Source organism: Saimiri boliviensis, chromosome 13, assembly GCF_048565385.1.
Source record: "Saimiri boliviensis isolate mSaiBol1 chromosome 13, mSaiBol1.pri, whole genome shotgun sequence".
In the NCBI taxonomy this organism is placed as follows: Eukaryota; Metazoa; Chordata; class Mammalia; order Primates; family Cebidae; genus Saimiri; species Saimiri boliviensis.
Window position 1 is genome coordinate 41,222,578 of NC_133461.1, and position 16,514 is coordinate 41,239,091.

Consider the following 16,514-nt stretch of genomic DNA (forward strand, 5'->3'; position numbering starts at 1 on the left):
CAGGTCACAGTGGTGGACATGTGACCTATCACATGCTATCTTTGTGCCACAATACAACGTACACTGGCACCTGTGTTGGTGGTAATCGGCAAGCCAATTTTTGGTCCTTCACGTGGTTTGTTTGGATGCCAGCAGCAGTAGTAGTATACCGGACAAGTAAACCTGAATGACTGCCGTAGTACTGGTGGAACAATTCTGTGGTTTTGAGTGGTGTGCACTGATGTTGATGGGCTGGGCACACATGTCACCAGGCACAAAAGTGGCACTTTTATGTTGGTACCACCTGAGGTAGTAACCACTGGAAGTTTAGGCCCAATTTCCAGCTTCTAGGAGGAGTGTGTGGCTACCCAACGTGGGGCTTGGAGTGGGTAATCCCCAGGATCCTGAGCTATGTTCTCTGTCTCGGAGAGGGATGCAAAGTTGAGCTGGGCAGGCTTGTACTCAGGCTATCCAATGATGAGAGCAGGCTATAGCTACAGTGGGCAGGGGTGGGGCTATCCTCAGGCCCAAGTCAGAGAGCTTGGGTGAGGAGAAGTAGTAGCCACACTGAACTCCTGTCGTTCAACAGGATAAGGCCAGCCTTGGTGGCCATAGTCTAAGCTAGTGGTGGGGGAATGCATATCCTTCTCATACCCCAATCCTGGTTGGGGTCACTCCCCAACTCTGGTAGTGGTAGCCCATGCCCAGCTCACACCACAATACCAGCTGCAGGAGCCTCACCCTATCTCACAACCAAGTCCTAATGGCAACTTGTGCTCTGCTCACTTACCAGAACTGACTGCTGTAGCCCACAAATTACTCATTGTACAGCCCTGGCTATAGGAGCCCTCCAAGCTCTTGCCAAAGTCCCAGTAACAACAGCCTGAGTTTCCCTAATACCTTGGTCCTAGCCCTGCTGGACCCTAGGACAGCATGTAGTCTGCCAAAGCTAGGTTTGAAAATGGTGCCTTGCTTGCTGTAGCTGTTTTGGTCTCAGAAAGGTTATGGGTCCTCCCTTAAAGTAGTTCCATCCCATGGTTTACTGGCAGCTCCCTATGTTAGTTTCAGAGATTTGGAGGATCAAGGGGCTCTCCTGTAGCCAGAATTGCACAATTCCAGACTGGAGTTAGGAGCTGCTGGAATTCTCACTCTTTCCCTGTGTTGGAAAGTCACCCTTAGCTGCCTTTTATGAAAGTCATAGAACCTTGTTGTACACACTGAACCACAAAATCTTAATAAGGAAGAGAGGGAAGAAGGGAGGTATTAAATATACTCCTTCCTAAATCATAAATGTTAAATCATCAAAATGAAAAAGTAATTATTCATACTTAAGTGTTTGAATGAATGAACCCAGACTACTAATGGGTCATACCAGTTATAGAAAGACCAAAATATTTCCTTAAGTACTGTCTACTAGTCTTCCTTTTAAAGTAATTTTTTTTGGTGGCAGGAGGTGAGGAGGGAGAAGAGTGGAGGAAGGAGGAGGCAAACCTAATAAAGTAGTTTAATACTAGAAAGTCAAAGTATCAACCAGGAACCTCAGAGTAACTTCCTTCTATTTGAATGTCTCATGGTGTCACAGGACAGACAGAAAACCAAATCCAGTGTGCATGTCCAAGTTAGAGACAGGCAGTGTTCTAATACATCCAAATGTTTAATTCTAGACATAAGAAATTTTCTCCTAAAAACTTACCAAGATAATTAATACATGTTATCTTCAGCCTCCTAATATAGTGAAGACCAGATGAAATACATGCTATTTTCTCTCTTGAAATTAGAAACATTAAATAAAGTACAGCATAATAAGGAAGGTATTTTAGAGACAATTCTTTAATTTTTCTCAATCTGCAAGTGTTAATGCCAGAACTCTAATATAGAAACAAAATACACCCCCTTCCTCCTACTTCTCTCATCCCCATTTATTCACTTCTTGGCAAGTGTTGGTATACTAACTAGAAGCCTTAAACTACGGTAAGATGTTTATTTTTCACATTATCTTCTCAGAGCTTTAAGAAAAAAAATCTCAAATATTAATGTTTTTAAAATTTAGAGCCCTTTTAACAGATTAAGTAATCAATCAAAACAATCATAAATCTCACATACTTCAATAACAGCCAAACAATGGTGACAGAATCATGGCTCTACTCATTACAGCTGTGAGTAATTGACTTTGAGCAAGTTACTTAATCTCCCTGACCTCCTTAAGAGAATAATACTGGTGCCTATCTCATGAGGTTAAACTGAGAATTACATGTCTATATATAAAGAGCTTAAAATAGTATGTGGTATAGAATAAGTGTTGACTATTATTGTTGTACTGATGTTAATAAAATAATTGAGTCTAACAAGGTAGAAAGCGGGAAAAATGAATTTCAGAGTCAGAGGTTTGAGGAGTGTCCCTAAGAATATCTGTGTATCATTGGGTAAGTTACTTAACCTTAGCAAAGCTATTTCATCATTTGTGAAAAGGAGATAATATCTACTTTTAACATTTCGAGGACTAATAAAGTGTTTGTAAAGCAAGTGGCACAGAAAAGTGACCAATAAACAAAAGTAATCATTATTATTGCTGTCAGCCAACTTCTCCCCATACAATAAGGAAGCTCTTCCAATCCCTTGTAGAAGCTGTACATTTTACTTTGAGTTCTACCAGGGAAACTGAAAATATGCAAATTTAATTTTACTAAAAACCACTAGCGAAAGACTTTTCTATACCCTAGAAAAGGAGGAATAAAAGTATATTTATCTAAAGTTTTTCCAAATCCAATCAACTGACCAAGTACAAGAAATAGTTACCCTGCTAGAGGCTTGAGTAAGAATACATCAACACAGCAGTTCATTATATATGCAATTTTAAGAGCAGTCATGTCATTTTGTTGTTTACTACTGTGTCAGTAATTCTTCTCTATTAAATGTTTTTCATTTGAAACCTGTAAAAATCAGAGCTTTGATAAAAGTGGTAAATTTCACAGTAAAGGAATGACAGAAAGGAATGTAAAAAAGCATAGGCATGCAGAAATAAATTGAAAAACTGGAAAAGATACCAACAAAACTTTGAATGTTAGAAAGTGGGTGAATGAATTGGTAAATGATTCAGCATGAACAATCAGAAACCTAATTCACAAGCAGGCTAAATGGTATTGGCTCAGGAATCGAAACACTGGGTATTACCAAAAAATGTAAGTAGAGGTGAAGCTGAAAAGAGGCGGGATGATTAGAAGTTTATTTAAGAAGGAGATGTATGTTTTAGAAAGAAGTACGCTATTAAAAGGTCTTTAAAAGAAATGTAAGAATAAGCTAAAATAAGCAGAATGAGTCAGGAAAACACTCTAGACTATAAAAACTACAAGTAGATCAGTTTTTCAGAACTAGAGCATTAAACATGTGATGGTAGGAGTCAACCTATGCTCTGCCACTAATTAGCTATGCAAACCACAGTGCTTAATTTTTCACTTCTGTAAAAGAAGTGGTTGGATGAGATGAGTGGTTCTCACTTAAGGGCACACATCAGGATCACCAAAGGAAGGAATATGTTCTAATAAACACATGGTTGGAGTCTTGTCCATTGAGATTATGACTCCTGGTTATGTGTTACAGAAAAAGCTCCCCTTCCACTGAAGATGATCTAAAAAATTCTTTGAAATTTCAGTATTTTATACTTCAAATATCAAAGAAAAATACACATTACATTCATTCATTCAACAGAAACCACTGTAAGCTTTCCTTCAGACTAGCTTGACGCACACCAGGGATAGGCATAGGGGAGTAACAGTAAGATTTATTCCACTTATCAATGTTTATTGAATAAATGAATGTATCCACGGTACTGTCATAAGTTTCATTTTCTGACTCAACTAGATTCATTTAAACTAAACACTACAGAGTAGAAATTTTCATGAAATGGAAAATCTATCCTACATGTCCAACTGACACTCCTCAGTTTCTCACAATTGTCATTCTTTCATCATAGAATTGTAGCTTTAGCTTTCTTTTTTTTTTAACTTTTCTAATTGTAGTACTTAAAGTAATGAATACACACAATACTAGAAATATAAAGTTATGGAATGAAATAAAATAAAACACCACTGTTTGTTACTACCAATCTCACTCCAGAGATAATTAAACCCTCTTCTCCATTTCTGACTTTAATCATTTTAGTGTTAACCCCCAAAACTTTAAATATGATTACTTTTATTTCTTCAGTTATAATTACATATTTAGCAAGATCCTATGATTTCCTCCCAATGACAGAATTTGCCTCACTTATACATCCTTTAAAGTTTTTTTTATAGTTGTCTTTATATCTTTTATACCTTTATGTCTTTATATGTCTTTTATACCTGTCTAGTTATATCTTTAGTTCTTAGATAAATTACCTTTCAAACTTTGAATAAATGTAATCTCGACTTGATCCATTCTATTTCTTGAATTTCCATTCTGTACAATAAGAAAATCAGTACACCTCCCCTTCACTACCCAACTTTTATTAGCTATACTATCTTTTTTCCCATCATCAAGGTTTTTGCAATTGTATTCTATCCACAGATTGGATCTTCCATGCTGTTATATATTCTGAAAAAGTCTACAAACATAAAATAAATAAATACTCATCACTACAGAAACAATATGTGATTAAATTCATAGAATGTAAGATGTCAGACTATAGTTATTAAAATAGATACCTGAAAGAATGTTCTAAGTATAGAGGCCAATGGAATTTCCTTTCTATGATTCAACTCCTTAGAATCTGGCCTCATTTTAGATAATACTACATCTTGAACCATGACTTCCTTGTCAGCTTTCCATTTTTACTACTTTTTTTTTTTTTTTCAGATGAAGTCTTGCTTTTGTCACACCATTGTATTCTCCCAGAGTGTGCAATGGTGTAATCTTGACTCACTGCAACCTTTGCCTTCCAGCTTCAAGTGATTCTCCTGCCTTAGCCTCCCGAGTAACTGGGATTACAAGTGTACACCACCATGCCTGGCTAATTTTTGCATTTTTAGTAGACAGTGTTTCACCATGTTGGCCATGCTGGTGTCAAACATTCCTGATCTCAGGTGATCTGTCCGCCTCAACCTCCCAAAGTGCTGGAATTAACAGGCATGAGCCACAGCGCCTGGTCAATTTCTTTTACCTTTTTTTTCTTTTTTTGAGACAGGATTTCTTTCCCTTACCCAGGTTGAAGTGCAGTAGCATGATCTCGGCTCATGCAACCTTGGCCTGCTAAGTTCAAGTGATTCTTCAACCTTAGCCTCCCAAGGAGCTGGGACTTTAGGTGCATATCACCCCACCCAACTAATTTTTTTGATATTTTTTGTAGAGATGAGGTTTCACTGTGTTGCTCAGGCTGGAATCAAACTCCTGGACTCAAGCGATCAACTTGTCTAGGCCTTCCAAAATGCTATGGTTATAGGCCTGAGCCACTGAGCCTGGTCTGTTTTTTTACTAAATTTTAAGTACCTCTTTATTCCAGTTGTCAGGAATACTTGCTATGCCCTCTGCCAGGAACATTCTTCCTTTGGCTCTTTATAAAGTTAGTTTCTAATATTTGAGGTCTCAGCTCAAATGTTACCTCCTCACAGAATTATAGCTGTTTGATCACATTATTGGTAAAAATGCCCAATTACATACTGAATTCTTAAGTAGCTTGTTTCCAGAACTGCATGGCTATGCTCTAGCAAAATAATCCATCAAAGATGAACATATGACATTTAAGATACAGCAGAACTAAACCAAAAGTATAGAATAAAGGCCACATATGGCAAAAAGAAAAAAAAAGATATTGGACCTTTGCCTTGCATCAATTCCTAAAATTAACTGCAAGTGAATTAGAAACCTGCATGTAAAAGATAGAGCTATAAAATATTTAGAAGATAATGTACAAGAATATTTTATGCCTTGGAGAAAAGACACAAAAAACACCATAAAAGATGGGTAAATTCAGTTACCATTAAATTAAGAATTTCATTTATCAAAAGCAGCGTAAAGACAGCAAAGAAACTATAAACTGGTCAAAGGTGGCTGTAACACATATAACCAGCAAAGAATTAACATCCAGATTATATGAAGAACTTCTACAAATCCATATGAAAAGACAAATTACTCAAGAGTGGGCAAAAACTTGAAATGACATTTCACAGAAAGGAAAATGATATACCTTGAGAAAATGTTCAACTCCACTAATCTAAAAAATTCAAATTAAAATCACCAATAGATGCCATCTGTGACAGTGTTACACTGGTGGCCCCCAAACAACCACAACTCCCAGGAGTCCCTTTTGGCTAAGCTGTTTTTAAAAACTGTACTTTTAGTTTAAGTACCCCCAGTTTTTAAAAATTGTACTTTAAGTTTCAAGTACATATGTAGAATGTGCAGGTTTGGTACATACACACATGCCATGGTGGTTTGCTGCATCCATCACTATGTCATTTACATTAGGTATTTCTCCTAATGCTATCCCTCCCTAAGCCCCTCCCCCCAACAGTCCTCACTATGTGACGTTTCCCTCCCTGTGTCCCTGTGTTCTCATTGTTCAACTCCCACATATGAGTGAACACGCAGTGTTTAGTTTTCTGTTCTTATGTCAGTTTGTTGAGAATGATGGTTTCCAGCTTCATCTATGTCCCTGCAAAGGATATAAACTCATCCTTTTTTACAGCTGCATAGTATTCCATGGCATATATGTGCCACATTGTCTTTATCCAGTCTATCATTGATGGGTATATGAATTGGTTCCAAGGCTTTGTTATTGTGAACAGTGTTGTAATAAAGGTATGTGTACATGTGTCTTTATAACAATTTATAATTCTTTGCATATATACCAGTAATGGGATTGCTGAGTCAAATGGTATTTCTAGTTGCAGGTCCTTGAGGAATCTCTGCACTGACTTCCACAATAGTTGAACTAATTTACACTCCCACCAACAGTGTAAAAGCATTCTTATTTCTCCACATCCTCTCCAACATCTATTGTCTCCTGACTTTTTAATGACTGCCATTCTAACTGGCATGACATGGTATCTCAATGTGGCTTTAATTTGCATTTCTCTAATGACCAATCTTTTTTTCATGTTTGCTGTCTGTATAGATGTCTCTTTTTGAGAAGCGTCTGTTGGTATTCTTTGCCAACTTTTTGATGGTCTTGTTTTTCCTGTAAATTTGTTTAAGTTCTTTGTAGATTTTGGATATTACCCTTTGTCAGATGGGTAGATTGCAAAAATTTTCTCCCATTCTGTAGGTTGCCTGTTCACTCTGATGACAGTTTCTTTTGCTGTGCAGAAGCTCTTTAGTTTAATTAGATCTCATTTGCCTGTTTTGGTTTTTGTTGCCATTGCTTTTGGTGTTTTAGTCATGAAGTCTGCCCATGAGGATGTCCTGAATATTATGTAGGTTTTCTTCTAGGGTTTTTTAATGTTTTTTAGGTCTTACATTTAAATCTTTAATCCATTTTGAGTTAATTTTTGTATAAGGTGTAAGGAAGGGATCCAGTTTCAGCTTTCTGCATATGGCTAGCCAGTTTTCCCAACACCATTTATTGAATAGGGAATCCTTTCCCCATTGCTTGTTTTTATCAGGTTTGTCAAAGATCAGATGGTTGTAGGTGTATGCTATTATTTCTGAAGTTTCTGTTCTGTTCCATTGGTCTATATCTCTTGTTTTGGTACCAGTACCATGCTGTTTAGTTACTGTAGCCTTGTAGTATAGTTTGAAGTCAGATAATGTGATGCCTCCAGCTTTGTTTTTTTGCTTAGAATTGTCTTGGGTATGTGGGCTCTTTTTTGGTTCTATATGAAATTTAAGGTGTTTTTTTTTTCTCCCCAGTTCTGTTAAGAAAGTCAATGGTAGCTTGAAGGGGATAGCACTGAATCTATAGATTGCTTTGGGCCATATGGACATTTTCATGATCTTGATTCTTCCTAACCATGAGCATGGAATGTTTTTCCAATTGTTTGTGTTCTCTCTTATTTCCTTGAGCAGTGGTTTGTAGTTCTCCTTGAAGAGGTCCTTCACATCCCTTGTAAGTTGTATTCCTAGGTATTTAATTCTCTTTGTAGCAATTGTGAATGGGAATTCACTCATGATTTGGCTCTCTGTTATTGGTGTATAGGAATGCTTGTGATTTTTGCACATTGATTTTGTATCCTGAGACTTTGCTGAAGTTGCTTATCAGGTTAAGATTTTGGGCTGAGACAGTGGGGTTTTCTAAATATACAATCATGTCATCTGCAAATAGAGACAATTTGACTTTCTCTTTACCTATTTGAATATATTTTATTTCTTTCTCTTGACTGATTACCTGAGCCAGAACTTCCAAAACTATGTTGAATAGGAGTAGTGAGAGAGGGCATCCTTTTCTTATGCCAGTTTTCAAGGAAATCAAGCTGTCCATTTTAACTCACAGATACATTCCCAGCTCTGTCCCCATCTGTAAAAAGACCTGGCAGATTCCGTTTTTGCACTTTGGGTGGAAGTCTAGCTACTTTGTTGAATAAATCATGTGGAGGTGCTACATGAGGAGAGAGGCCCTGAGCCAAGTTAGAGGCCCAGCCATGCTAGAGCCATAGCTAACATGTCAGCTGCATGTAGCCACCTAAGTATGACCACAGTCACTATCAGCAGAAGAACTATATAACTGAACCTAGCTCAAATTCAAGAATGGTGGTTGTCTAAGATTTGTGGTGGTTTGTTAAGCAGCAATAGATAACTGAAACAATTTATTGTTTTCATCTTCACAAATCTGAAAGATGAAAAAACTGCTAAATATCCTGAGGAAAATAAATTTACCCAGTAAAGTCTCAAGGTTTCTGTTTTGTTGTTGTTTTGTTGGCATACAACTACTAGGCATTTGTGGTTAGTTAACAGAATTCATAGTATTATTAATAGAATTTTTTCAGCACATGAAGAAATTAATGGACAAGGAGAAATTTGAAGACTCAAGTAATAAAAGCCAGAGTCGAAATCTTAATTTGCCAAGTATAGTGAAATGATTAAACCATGTTAAACCTAACAGAATCTACACAGCAAGAGAAAATTCAAAACAGATTAAATGATAAATACAGAATTCAGAATTGTAAGCACACAGCTATAGGACTACGTTTTTCAAATAAAGGTAAAAATCAGAATGATTATAGATATTTTTCTTAATCTTTGTTTTCCAAATTTTCTGTAATGTAAGTTTTATAATTTAAAACATTTAATTTTTAAAATAAGGACCAATAAATAAATAGAAGAAGCAAGAATGATGGGCAAAGTGAGCTATTCTCTGGAATATCTAAAAATCACAGTTAACTGTTTATACAAAGAGCTATCTCAATTTAAGGCAAGGCAAAGGCTGGCATTACTAATAATATGTTATAAAAGCATAAGTGACATTTTTCTCAACATAGCACCTATAATTCAAAATGTACCATTGAAAACATTAAAAAAATATTCTGTGACTGTATTTCCATTTTGGGGAATTTAACAAATAGGAACACAAACATGTTCAAAATTACATGTACAATGATATTCACTGCTGTATTCTCTGTAATAGAAGAAAATTAGAACTTCCCCCTGCACGCGCGCGTATGTGTGTGTGTGTGTGTGTGTGTGTGTGTGTATAATTTTTTTTTCGAGATTGTGTCTTGTTCTGTTGCCCAGGCTGGAGTGCAGTGGTGTGATCTCTGCTTATTGCAGCCTCTGCCTCCTGGGTTCAAGCAGTTCATCTGCATCAGCCTCCCAACTATCTGGGATTACAGGTGTGTGCCACCACACTCAGCTAATTTTTGTATTTTAGTAGAGATGGGGTTTCACCATGTTGACCAGGCTGGTTGTGAATTTCTGACCTCAGGTGATCTGCCCACTTCAGCCTGCCAAAGTACTGGGACTACAAGCATGAGCCACCATGCCCGTCACCAATATATATATATAAATTGATTAAATTGTAGTTTATGAATACATTTTATTTAATCAATTTATATGTAATATATATTTTATATTATATAATTATTTAATACATAAAATATAATTAATATATATTATATATTATATATTTTTATGTATTTTACATATTTGTTATGTATATCATATATTATGTATTATATATGTAAAATATATTTTATTTAATCAATTTACTATATATGAATACATAAATACATTTATACATATTTAATATATTTATATATAAAAATGTATATTTAATATACTTGCTTGTAGATATAAATTATATATTTTATTTGTTTATATATAATATGTATAATATATAAATTGATTAAATAAAATATATATTTGATACACTAAAACACTGGCCATTAAAGAGAATGCCATTAATATGTTATACATGTACTACTTAGGAAAGTAAATGATACATTTTATTAAGTAAGAAAATAAAGTTGTAAAAATTATATGTATAGGATTAGCCCATTTTTCTTAAAGTATTGGACTCTATGAAAAAAATACAGAATAAACAATATTAATAGTAATTATTGCTGAAGGAGAATACAGAAGACGTAGAATTAATGCACCATATATTTTTGAATTCCTTCCTAAGACCACAATGTATTAGTTTAACAATAAAGATGAAACAAACTGTCTTTAAAAAGTAGTATACTAACAACAAATCATCTTTAAAAAAAATCCTTTGTCTTCCTTGGCTCATGGTCAAATGACTAAAATTTCCCCAGCTACTTCTGGATTTCCTGGGGCTGAAGCTCTCTTCTTAATGATTTAAAGAAACCAAAAACCTACGTTGGATGGGAATAAAAGTAGAATAATTTTTTAAAAAAATTGGTGTTGGAGCTTCTGTTAGTTCCTCTACATTTACCATTGTTCTCTCCTAACACAATGTCTTACCCAAGAGCAAATGCTAGTCCAGACAGACCACAGCTCTTAAGTTTACACAGGAATTCTGATGAATCCAAATAACAGCTTAACATAGCAATCAACTTTATAAAATGTTTTTTTCTCTTGTGCTTTTAAAGCAAATGAACGCTGATGGCTATATATTTTATTCTTAGAAGATTTTTAAAAACCATTTTTTTTTTTCACAAACCTCATTTTTATTCTCAAAGCACCCAATTCTGGTGAATAGATTACCCTGGGACTGAGAGAAATGAAAACCAGATATGATAATCTTAGTTGACAAAAGTATTCAGGTTAAATGTCATAGGCATAAAAGATGAGTAACTCAAAGGCATTCCCAAATAGACAATATTTTTGGTTTTCACCAGAATCTACACAACCTAGGTAAAATCAATTACAGCAATAGCATGATAATAAGGAAGTGAACTGTTAGACAGGATTTACTGCGTGCTAGGTACTATTCTTTTTACATTTATTAACTCATTCAATTCTAACTGATAATGTTAGGTATATTCATCACATTTTCCTCATTTGCAGATGAGGAAATTGAGACTCAGCAGTGTTACCTAACTTGCCCAAGGTAACAGTAAGCAGAGGAAATTATATGTATAGGATTAAATATGTATAGGTAACAGTAAGTTGTAAAAATTCTATGTATAGAATTAATCTATTTTTCTAACTGATAGGAAGAGTTTACTGATAGAAACCCAAGCATTTTGGCTCCAAAGTCCATGCTCTTACCTGGCATTCTGAAGGAATCCTTGAGAAATGAGCAGAAAAACATCTTGTTCACTAAATAGCAAGCCCTAGAGCAAGACAATATTAAAAATCAATACTCCCCAGTATGGCTTAAGGAAGTAGAATAAGGCAGCTTGCCAAGTGGTCACTTATAAAATCTTTCACACACACAAAATGGTTTGTAAATAACCATGAATTGTATCTTAGAATATAGCCAGATGTCTAACATTTCCAAATTATGGTGACAGTTGTCTATGTATTGATCTGGATGGTAGTAATTTATTGCAGAGTAAATCAATGAAGTTTGTACAGTATCTACCTGTAGCCTGTTAATAGGCATGTTAAAAAAATAGTTGAAATATGGAAATTTCAGGTTTTATACCTGCTGCTTCAATCTATATACATTTATATAAAGATGTCTCATGTAAAAACATTTAAAAGTCGAATTATCTGGGAAAAATTCATATAAAAATTATTTTCAGAAACTGGTGTTTAGCCTAATGTCATTAGAGGTGATTGCTCATCTATGTGAACGTCATTCCAGTTTCTGCGGGTTTCAAACACAGAGTAACATTTAAAGCCTGTGTGTCATTAAAAATAAAATGGGAACATTTCCACTTTGTCAGGAACGTATAGTTTGTTAGGATAGTGGCTATACTAACTACTCACAAGTTTCTTTTCTGAGTATTAAACATATTATGCACTGTAAAATATATTTTAGGAAAAAGAGCTGAAATGCTCTGATCACAATAAGGCCAGGCACGTAGAACTCTTTTTTTTTTTTAATTGCATTTTAGATTTTGGGGTACATGTGAAGAACATGAAAGACTGTTGCATAGGTACACACATGGCAGTGTGGTTTTCTGCCTTCCGTCCCCTCACCTGTATCTGTCATTTCTCCCCATGCTATCTATTCCCACCTCCCCACCCCCCTCACTCCCCCATTTCCCCCCAACGGACCCCAGTGTGTAGTGCTCCCCTCCCTGTGTCCATGTGTTCTCATTGATCAACACCCACCTATGAGTGAGAACATGCAGTGTTTGATTTTCTGCTCTTGTGTCAGTTTGCTGAGAATGATGGTTTCCAGGTTCATCCATGTCCCTACAAAGGACGTGAACTCATCGTTTTTGATGGCTGTGTAATATTCCATGGTGTATATGTACCACATTTTTCCTACCCAGTCTATCATCGTTGGGCATTTGGGTTGGTTCCAGGTCTTTGCTATTGTAAACAGTGCTGCAATGAACATTCGTATGCATGTGTCCTTATAGTAGAATGATTTATAATCCTTTGGATATATACCCAGTAATGGGATTGCTGGGTCAAATAGGATTTCTATTTTTAGGTCGTCGAGGAATCGCCACACTGTCTTCCATAATGGTTGAATTAATTTACATTCCCACCAACAGTGTAAAAGTGTTCCTATTTCTCCATATCCTCTCCAGCATCTGTTGTTTCCCGATTTTTTAATGATCGCCATTCTAACTGGTGTGAGATGGTATCTCAATGTGGTTTTGATTTGCATTTCTCTAATGACCAGTGACGATGAGCATTTTTTCATATGTTTGTTGGCCTCCTGTATGTCTTCTTTTGTAAAGTATCTGTTCATATCCTTTGCCCATTTTTGAATGGGCTTGTTTGTTTTTTTTCTTGTAGATCTGTTTTAGTTCTTTGTAAATTCTGGATATCAGCCCCTTGTCAGATAGGTAGACGGCAAAAATTTTTTCCGGTTCTGTCGGTTGCCAATTCACTCTACTGACTGTTTCTTTTGCCATGCAGAAGCTGTGGAGTTTGATTAGGTCCCATTTGTCTATTTTGGCTTTTGTTGCCATTGCTTTTGGTGTTTTGGTCATGAAGTCCTTGCCTAAGCCTATGTCCTCAATGGTTTTGCCTAGATTTTCTTCTAGGGTTTTTATGGTGTTAGGTCTGATGTTTAAGTCTTTAATCCATCTGGAGTTAATTTTGGTGTAAGGTGTCAGGAAGGGGTCCTGTTTCTGCTTTCTGCACATGGTTAGCCAGTTTTCCCAACACCATTTATTAAACAGGGAATCCTTTCCCCATTGCTTGTTTTTGTCAGGTTTGTCGAAGATCAGATGGTTGTGGGTATGTTGTATTTCCTCTGAGGCCTCTGTTCTGTTCCATTGGTCTATATCTCTGTTTTGGTACCAGTACCATGCTGTTTTGATTACTGTAGCCTTGTAGTATAGTTTGAAGTCCGGTAGTGTGATGCCTCCTGCTTTGTTCTTTTTGCTTAGAATTGACTTGGCTATGTGGGCTCTCTTTTGGTTCCATGTGAAGTTTAAGGTGTTTTTTTCCAGTTCTGTGAAGAAGGTCATTGGTAGCTTGATGGGAATAGTGTTGAATTTGTAAATTACTTTGGGCAGTATGGCCATTTTCACGATGTTGATTCTTCCTAACCATGAACATGGAATGTTTCTCCATCTGTTTGTGTCCTCTCTTATCTCATCGAGCAGTGGCTTGTAGTTCTCCTTGAAGAGGTCCTTCACATTCCTTGTTAGTTGTATTCCTAGGTATTTTATTCTCTTTGTACCAATTGTGAAAGGCAGTTGGTTCTTGATTTGGCTCTCTTTAAGTCTGTTACTGGTGTATAGGAATGCTTGTAATTTCTGCACGTTGATTTTGTATCCTGAGACTTTGCTGAAGTTGTTTATCAGTTTCAGGAGAATTTGGGCTGAGATGATGGGGTCTTCTAGATATACAATCCTGTCATCTGCAAATAGAGACAATTTGATTTCCTCCTTTCCAATTCGAATACCCTTTCTTTCTCTTGCCTGATTGCTCTGGCCAGAACTTCCAGTACAATATTGAATAGGAGGGGCAAGAGAGGGCATCCTTGTCTAGTGCCAGATTTCAAAGGGAGTGCTTCCAGTTTTTTCCCATTCAGTATGATATTGGCTGTTGGTTTGTCATAAATAGCTTTTATTGTTTTGAGATACGTTCCATGAATACCTAGTTTATTGAGAGTTTTTAGCATAAAGGGCTGCTGAATTTTGTCAAAGGCCTTCTCTGCATCAATTGAGATAATCATGTGGTTTTTGTCTTTGGTTCTGTTTATGTGGTGAATTATGTTTATGGACTTGTGTATGTTGAACCAGCCTTGCATTCCCAAGATGAATCCTACTTGATCATGGTGGATGAGCTTTTTGATATGCTGTTGCAATCGGCTTGCCAGTATTTTATTGAAGATTTTTGCATCTATGTTCATCATAGATATTGGCCTGAATTTTTTTTTCTTGCTGAGTCTCCGCTGGGTTTTGGCATCAGGATGATGTTTGTCTCATAAAATGATTTGGGAAGGATTCCCTCTTTTTGGATTGTCTGGAATAGTTTCAGAAGGAATGGTATCAGCTCCTCTTTGTATGTCTGTAAGAATTCGGCTGTGAACCCATCTGGACCTGGGCTTTTTTTTTGGGTGGTAGGCTCTTTATTGCTGCCTCGACTTCAGACCCTGTTATTGGTCTATTCAGGGTTTTGGCTTCTTCTGGGTTTAAGCTTGGGAGGATGCAGGTGTCCAGGAATTTATCCATTTCTTCCAGGTTTACTAGTTTATGTGCATAGAGTTGTTTGTAATAATCTCTGATGATGGTTTAGATTTCTGTGGAATCTGTGGTGATATCCCCTTTATCGTTTTTTATTGCATCAATTTGGTTATTCTCTCTTTTCTTTTTTATTAATCTGGCTAGTGGTCTATTTTGTTGATCTTTTCAAAAAACCAGCTCCTGGATTTATTGATTTTTTTTTTGAAGAGTTTTTGTGTCTCTATTTCCTTCAGTTCTGCTCTGATCTTAGTTATTTCCTGTCTTCTGCTAGGTTTTGAGTTTTTTTTGATCTTGCTCCTCTAGCTCTTTCAATTTTGATAAGGTGTCAGTTTTTGATCTCTCCTTTCTTCTCATGTGAGCACTCATTGCTATATATTTTCTTCTAGAGACTGCTTTAAATGTGTCCCAGAGATTCTGGTATGTTGTGTCTTCGTTCTCATTGGTTTCGAAGAACATCTTTATTTCTGCCTTCATTTCATTGTTTATCCAGTCAACATTCAAGAGCAAGTTGTTCAGTTTCCATGAAGCTGTGTGGTTCTGAGTTAGTTTATGCATTCTGAGTTCTAACTCGATTGCACTGTGGTCTGAGAGACTGTTACGATTTCCGTTCTTTTGCATTTGCTGAGGAGTGGTTTATTGCCAATTATGTGGTCAGTTTTAGAGTAGGTGTGATGTGGTGCTGAGAAGAATGTATATTCTGTGGATTTGGGGTGGAGAGTTCTGTAAATGTCTATTAGGTTTGCTTGTTCCAGGTCTGAGTTCAGGTCCTGGATATCCTTGTTGATTTTCTGTCTGGTTGATCTGTCTAATATTGACAATGGGGTATTAAAGTCTCCCACTATTATTGTGTGGGAGTCTGTCTCTTTGTAAGTAATTAAGAACTTGCCTTATGTATCTGGGTGCTCCTGTATTGGGTGCGTATATATTTAGGATCGTTAGCTCTTCTTGTTGCAGTGATTCTTTTACCATTATGTAATGTCCTTCTTTGTCTCTTTTGATCTTTGTTGCTTTAAAGTCTATTTTATCAGAGATGAGAATTCCAACTCCTACTTTTTTCTGCTCTCCATTTGCTTGGTAGATCTTCCTCTATCCCTTTATTTTGAGCCTTTGTGTATCCTTGCATGTAAGATGGGTTTTCTGGATACAGCACACTGATGGGTTTTAGCTTTTTATCCAATTTGCCAGTCTGTGTGTTTTGATTGGGGCATTTAGTCCATTTACATTTAGGAATAGTATTGTTATGTGTGAATTTGATGCTGTCATTTTGATGCTACCTAGCTGTTTTGTTGGTTAGTTGATGCAGATTCGTGATTGTGTTGATGCTCTTTTACCATTTTATGTGTTTTTGGAGTGGCTGGTACTGGTTATTCCTTTATATGTGTAGAGCCTCTTTCA

The 16,514-nt window shown here is 36.3% G+C and overlaps 1 protein-coding gene across 1 annotated transcript in view; it reads right to left on the reverse strand.

Annotated features, from left to right (window-relative positions):
* Window positions 1-16,514, reverse strand: part of KIAA1328 (KIAA1328 ortholog) — a 369,240-nt gene that overhangs the window by 204,693 nt on the left and 148,033 nt on the right. The window lies entirely within an intron of this gene.